The sequence below is a fragment of the Lactuca virosa genome, chromosome 3 (assembly GCF_052849685.1).
Source record: "Lactuca virosa cultivar CGN04683 chromosome 3, Lactuca_virosa_CGN04683_v6, whole genome shotgun sequence".
NCBI lineage: Eukaryota > Viridiplantae > Streptophyta > Magnoliopsida > Asterales > Asteraceae > Lactuca > Lactuca virosa.
In genome coordinates, this window is record NC_136428.1 from 268,376,676 (window position 1) to 268,384,477 (window position 7,802).

Below are 7,802 nucleotides of genomic sequence, written 5' to 3' on the forward strand. Positions count from 1 at the left end.
ACATCACAAAGTTGGAAACTTTATGATTAAGAACATCATTTTAAGGAGTTGATCTGGATTTTGGACTAAAGGGCTTAAGATATTAAGCTCTTATTAGAAAGAGAAGCTGGTTGATGCGTACGTCGAGCGTACATGATGGTACCCTATGCTTACGTGGGCAACAGCCCATAACCTAGTCAAGACGTGTCGTACGTCGTGCATTCAAGCTCAATACGCTCGATGTACGCAGTTGAGTTGACTCGGTTGACTCCTTTGACTTTAGAATTTGATCAGGATTTTGACCAAAATTGACCTAAGGGTATTTTGAATTGTATTTGAGATTGGTCAGTATTTGGTGTACATGTGAGTTCTAGAGCTAATATTCGGAGCAGTGTCATGTTCAACGATCTTTTCAGACTGAGAAGTGAGTTTTCCTGACTGTACTTGTGGGTCGAAGGCACCAATGTCGACCCACTAGGTTATGTATCCTGGTATATAGGATTTTCTTATGTTGTAGTGATTTGTTAGATATGTATCATGGTATATAGGATGTTGTTATGTTGTAGTGATCTATTAGATTTGTATCCTGGTATATAGGATGTTGATATGCTATAGTCATCTATAGATCTGCCTATTTCCTGTTGACTGTTTATATGTTTATCTATTGCATATGCCAACATAGTATGATTTTTGGTTGAGGCTTACTGCTATGTGCGTGAGCCAACAGACCAGGGATAATCTAGCATGATGGCTGTGGAACCGAGGGTATGCAAGTCCGATGACTGATTGGACCCATTGTATAGTGGCATTCCAGTCCGATGACTGATTAGGTCGGGGGTAATCCAGCGCGATAGCTATGGACCCGAAGGTATTCTAGTCCAATGAATAATTGGGCATAACATGCATGATTGTATATGTTATATGTGGTGTGTAGTACTTTGGGGGAACTCACTAAGCATTGGCTGATAGTTTCAGTTTATTATTTCAGGTACTTCAGACGATCGTAGGAAAGCAAAGGCGTGATCGTGCACGTCTTCTTGGTTTTATGATTTTGGATTTTGGGATACTCTGATTTTGACTATTTTTCTTGGAAACAATGTTTTCTAAACAGTTGTAGTCGTTGGTTTGTTTTTGCAAAAATGAAAATTTTACTCTGAGTTTTGGGATGTTACAATTTGGTATCAGATCCTTGGTTTGTGAGAATCGGATGAACAGTCATGTGAATCCAGACTCAAACTAAGGATCTATAAAAAATTTCAAAATGGCTTTCTAATTGTTTTTAAAAGTAACCAAGAAATGTCGAGATGTATTTAATCAACTAGAGCAAGAAAGTATACCCCAAGTTACCCACACTGTTATTTATCATTGATGATTATGATAAAACTGCAAGCTACTGGTAGGCTAGGGATATTTAGGTATTGCATGATAGAATTGCCTGTTGTATGATGTCTGATAGCCTAGGAGGACTTCTCGTGTGTTAGACAAAATTAACATCATTACTATAATTGCATAGTGTGTGCATCATATTTATACATAACTAAGATTCTATAGCCTAAGAATGTTTGATTTAGCCTTATTTCTTGTTCCTTGTTTGCTTGTGGACTTAGGCCAGAATCAAGTATTCGACTGTCTATGGGATCTAGTGTTATGTATGATTAGCATGCATAAGCGGTTACATGGGTGGTAGAAGTTTTATGAGTGAGTATGTGGATGTAGCAGGCATGTTGAGGAATGATTAGCCACTCTCGAGAGAGTTGGGATAGGATGTATGTTTATCCTAGTTGTGGGTTTGTTTTTGGGTAGTTTGTAATGATCTATTGAGATAAATACGTGTAGGTGTGGAAGATCCATGAGTGAGTATAGGCCCGTACTACTTGCCATGATGGTTAGAGAAGTATGAATTGTGGCCTTTCTGATGTGTATATTGGTTTATTTTTCAATATGGTGATGACGAGAGGTTCTGGTTCGGGAGTTGGTGGCCAGGATAGGTCGGGGTTGATAGATGGTGATAGTCGTAAGTTGATCACTATTGAGGTAGATGCTTTTGTCCGGAGTTCTATTCTGGAGCTGTTTGGGTCTATGAAGATCGTTATGATTGAGCTATTTGATGATCGCTATATTGCACTCACTGAGGTTGTAGCTTCAGTAGCTACCGTGCCTATTGCTGCTGTGGGGATTCGAGGGTAGAGATCATTTCAGTATCCAGACATCGACAATAGGAAGTCCCCACATTTTAATGGGGTTAAGGACGCAATTGTGGCGATGAGGTGGTTGTCTAATGTGGGGGTTGTTTCTTCACATGTTCTTGACCAGATGACCAAAATGTCAAGTGCACCCTGAACTTTCTTCGGTTCAAGGAAAAGAATTGGTGGAGATTGGTGACCGGTTCGTACACTCCTGAGTAGAGGGCTTATGTTACTTGGGAGAAGTTCTCAGAGATGTTTTGTATGAGATATGTTACCTTGGTGGAGAGGGAGATATTGGATTAGGAGTACCTGGATATGAGATATACGACTGAGACGATGATGGAGATAACCGAGATGTTTACGGAGAAGGTTTTGTTCTATCCTGAGTTCACTGCTTTGGAGCAGGCTCAAATCACGCGGTACTTGAGTATACTCAAGACCGACATCGACAGATTGTGTCCACCCAACGTTATAGTACCCTCATCGAGCTTCAGGATGCCACGAGGAGACGAGAGATCGATATGGAGATCCAGACGAGGGAGCAATGGCAGGCTCCCATTCATTCACATCCTAGAGCGAAGCAGTTCAAGCCTGCTGATTCGGGACCTGGAGGACAGAGGGACCATACTTGTAGGAAGTGCGGCATGTTTCATGAGGGTGCTTGTCGATCTTCTTCTGGATTCAAAAAATGTGTCAGGAAGGGCCACATTGTTGGGGAATGTGGTTAGCAGGCCCCACCGGTGAGCACCAGGATTTATTACCACTGTGAGCAGGTTGACCATGTGAGGGCCAACTTTCCCTTACTCAATGCGAGACCAGCATATGTTCCAACACCATCTACTTTGAGGATCGCGGATGGACACCACTTCAGTACGTTGCCCCCGAGGGCTCGTGTCGTGATTTCTATCTCATAACAGAGGAGGCCATGGCGGTGCCGGACATTATTACTGGTATGTTTTCATTTCTTATGCTGTCAGTTATTTTATGATAAGCTTATGTTTATTATTTTGCTAGGTACCTTCTTAGTGAACTCCTTTCCTGCTCTAGTGCTTTTTGACTCGGGTGCAAGTCAGTCTTTTGTGTCTAAGACTTTCTGTAGGAATTTTGATATGGCTCTGGGAGAGTTAGAGTGTATGTTGCATGTTTCTATCGCCAAGGAACATGGGGTTTCTGCATCGAGCATTTAACGGGGTTGTGTCTTGGAGATTTTCGGGGTGTCTTACCCAATTGACCTTATCTATATTCTTATGGGGGATGTGTGCATGATAGTAGGGATGGACTGGCTGAGTTGGTTTGGTGCGATGATTAACCGCGAGAGGCAGCGGGTGGTAGTTCGAACCCCAAGTGGGGGAGAACTGGTTATTTATGGAGAGGGTACCAGGGTTGGATCAGCCTTTTGTTTTGCTTCCAGGGATCGACAGTATTTGTAGCACAGGTGTGTGGGTTGCGTTGCGTATGTGGATGATACTCAGGTCAGGAATGAGGTTTCGGTTGCAGATGTGCCTGTAGTTAGATAGTTCACAGATGTGTTCCCGGAGGAGTTACCTAGTGCGTCTCCTGAGAGGCAGGTTGAGTTCACGATTGATTTCCTACCCGGTGCTTCTTCGATTGCTAAGGCGTCATACCGAATGGCACCACTGGAGATGTAGGAGTTGTCCTATCAACTTTAGGAGCTGTTGGGATAATAGTTTACCAAGCCGAGCAGTTTTCCATGGGGAGCACCGATCTTGTTTTTGGAGAAGAAGGATGGGTTTCATCGCATGTGCATTGATTACTAGGAGTTGAACAAGTTGACGGTGAAAAACCGTTCTCCACTTTCGTGGATTGATGACCTCTTCGATCAGTGGCAGGGTGCATCATGTTTCTCCAAGATCGATTTGAGGTCAGGGTATCATCAGATGAGGGTTAGGGAAAAAGACGTGGAGAAGGCCGCGTTTCAGACACATTATGGTCATTACGAGTTCGTAGTGATGCTGTTTGGTCTCACCAATGTTCCTGCATCATTTATGGATTTGATGAATCGAGTGTCCAGGCCGATGCTCGATCGATCAATTATTGTTTTTATTGATGATATCCTGGTCTATTCCAAGACCCTGGAATAGCTTGTGGAGCACCTTCAAGAGCTCCTTGGAGTTTTTAGACGAGAACGGTTGTATGTCAAGTTCTCAAAGTGTGAGTTTTGGTTACGGGAGGTCATGTTCTTGGGAAACCTCGTTAACCAGAATGGGATTATGGTCGACCCGGACAAGATTGAGGACGTGATGCATTGGGAGGTTCTGAAGTCTCCATCAGAGATCAGGAGTTTTCTGGGTTTAGACGGGCATTGTCAGATATTCATTCAGGATTTCTCCATGGTTGTTATATGCCTCACTCATCTAAAGAGGAAGGGCGTGAATATCCATTGGGGGGCTGAGCAGCAGGTTGCATTAGAGATACTGAGGCAGAAGTTATGTGATGTCCTAGTGTTTACCCTTCCTGAGGGTGTTGATGATTTTTTGTATGTTGTGATGCTTCCATCACTGGTCTGGGGGCAGTTCTTATGCAGAGAGGGAGGGTTATCGCGTGTGCTTCTAGGAAGCTAAATCTGCATGACGTTCAGTATCCGACACATGATTTGGAGTTAGGAGCAGTGGTGTTTGCTCTCAAGATTTAGCGGCATTATCTATATGGGGTATGGTGTGCCATCTACATGGACCATAAGAGTTTGAGATATCTTGTGGATCAGTCAAAATTGAAAATGAGACAGCGTAGGTGGATAGACTCGGTCAAGGATTATGACTGTAAGATCCTTTACCACCTAGGGAAAGCGAATGTGGTCGCTGATTCTTTGAGCCACAAGTCGGCTAGCTCCGCGGTTGGGAGTTTATGTATGAGGATTTCAATTGATTCACCGGTTTTGGATTTGATTAGGTAGGCACAGGTCGAGGGGGTCAATAAGGAGCATTGGAAACAGGAGAGGATCAGGGGCGAGATTGATAGGTTTTCCAACGATAGTCGGGATTTGTTGACCCAGTTTGGTCTTGTTTAGGTATCGGATTTTGGTAGGATCAGACAGACTGTGCTGGAGGAGGCACACAAGTCCAAATTTTCGATACACTATGGAGTTACCAAGATATATCGGTATTTACGACTCAGTTTCTAGTGGTCGTGTATGAAAAAGGAGATAAATTGGTATGTTGAGATGTGCTTGACCTTTTGGATGGTCAAGGCTGAGAAACAGAGGCCACATGGAAAAGTTTAGCCTTTAGAGGTTCCCATGTGGAAATGGGAGTAGATCACCATGGATTTCATCACCAAGTTACCTTGGAAAGCTATGGGGTTTGATGTAATTTTGGTGATTGTGGATTGTCTGACCAAGACTGCTCACTTCTTAGCTATTCGAGAGAGTTCTTCGGCCATGAAATTAGCCGATGTTTATGTGAGCGAGATCATCAGCCAACAGGGTGTTTCATTTCTAGTGTTTCAGATCGGGATGTTCGGTTCACATCGTGGTTTTAGCAGAGGTTCCAGGAGGAACTGGGTACGCGGTTGCACTTTAGCACTACTTATCATCCACAGACTAATAGCCAGAGCGAGCAACATTCAGACGCCCGAGAATATGTTGCGAGCCTGTGTGATAGATTTTGGTGGGAGTTGGGATTCCTACCTTCCCCTAGCTAAGTTTTCATACAAAAACAGCTAACACTCCAGTATCGATGCGCCGTCATTTGAGCTTCTCTATGGGATAAAGTTTTGTACCCCAATTTGTTGGGCACAGGTTGGTCACAAAGTTATAGGAAGGAATAAGGTAGTCCTTCAGACGAAAAAGCTTATTCAGCAAATGAGACAGGAGTTGCAGACATCTCAGAGTTCGCAAAAGAGTTATGTCTACAGACGTGGATTTGAGTTGGAGTTCCATGTCGGTGATATGGTATTACTGAAGGTATCACCCTGGAAGGGTGTAATATACTTCAGGAAGAGGGCAAGTTGAGGCCCCTATATATTGGGTTGTTTCAAGTGATTTCCAGGGTTGGTTGGGTAGCTTATCGGATGGATTTACCTGAGGAGCTCAATCAGATTCACAACACCTTCCATGTTTTTAAGCTTTGGAAATGTGTGGCTGATGATTTAGCAGTTGTTCCTGTGGATGATATTCTGTTTATGATCGCCAGAATTATGTTGAGAGACTAATGGTGTAACACTAGTCAAAATAGGTCAATAACAATCGCATGTGATTATACCAATCATGTAATGTGATCTTTTTAAACTAGTAATGTGATAAACTTACTATGTAATTTGTGATAAATTATAATACAAGTATGAACTTTTATGATAAAACTCAAAGTATACGTCCATACGATTCCAAAAATATAGAGAACGTCTAAATCTGACTTCGCGTGAAGAAGTTATGATAAACCGAACACTATAAATCTCTATAATAAGAGGAATTTAAAATAGACTTATAATTAGCTATTGGAGCCTAAAATATAGTTGTAGTGCTTGTAAATACCTACGCGTGGATATAAAGAACGTCAAAAACAGAGTTCGTATGCAAAAGTTACGACCTTCTAAAGATACAGCTGTCAGAAACCCTAATCTGACTGGACTCACGACGTGAGCATAAAAACTCACGACGTGAGGAGTCAAAACGCCACATTTCAAAGCTAGACGTCTACGGAACGAAAACCCAAAAGCTCACGACGTGAGCATGGTTTTCTCACGACGTGAGGACGCTGCAGGACACGAATCGGAGCTAGAAAACACGCGTTAAGGCTACGGGATGACTCTTTCCATAACTCATCACGTGAACCTATCATATTCACGATGTGAATGGGCTAAAATCTTCCAATAAATACCAAGTCTGAACTCCTCTCTCCTTACACCATTTCTCTTCTCTCTCTCTCTCTCTCTCTCTCTCTCTCTCTCCCTCTCTCGTTTGCTGAAGCCGTTTCGCTTCCCGAGCCCGGTGATCGCGAACCGCTGAACGTTTTCAGTTAGATTCCGTCAAAGTACGATATTAAGGTGAGTATCACGGCCCCACTTTCTAATATTTTCGGGGGAAAATGCATGCTAAATATTGAATAAAATTTAATATTATGTTTATATGATAGTATGTTCGTATCAACATATATAGTTATATTAATCGGGATATAGTTGTTTTGCCTCATATATACCTAAAGTATATATGATATTTTTAAAACATACAACTATCGTAAACTTGTTAGCACGTTATTATACTAACGTACACCTTGAGTTATACTCGGGAGTTGTATATATACTATGTGAGATATAGCCTCGATGCTATACTCGAGAGTTATATATATTAATTTCTAAGTATGTTATTATTGATGGTTTTGTGTCAAGAAAAAACCTGGTATGTTATATGTTATTGTTGTTGGTTATATGTCAAGATAAAACCTAGTTTTACTTCAAGTTATAGCTGTTATACTGTCTAAATGTTATGAAGTTAGGAGTAATGTTTAAAAGCATAGTCTAGTAACTTAGGGTTTTAGACACGAAAATGCTTTTTTTGTTACAACTATAGAACGCCGTCAAAGTTTACATGAGCCATTGTATTCATCAACTAAGATTGGAAATCTTAGTGGAAATCCTCTGACCTGTAACCGTTAAACCCGTGTGAGCGAGGAAGTTGTATAT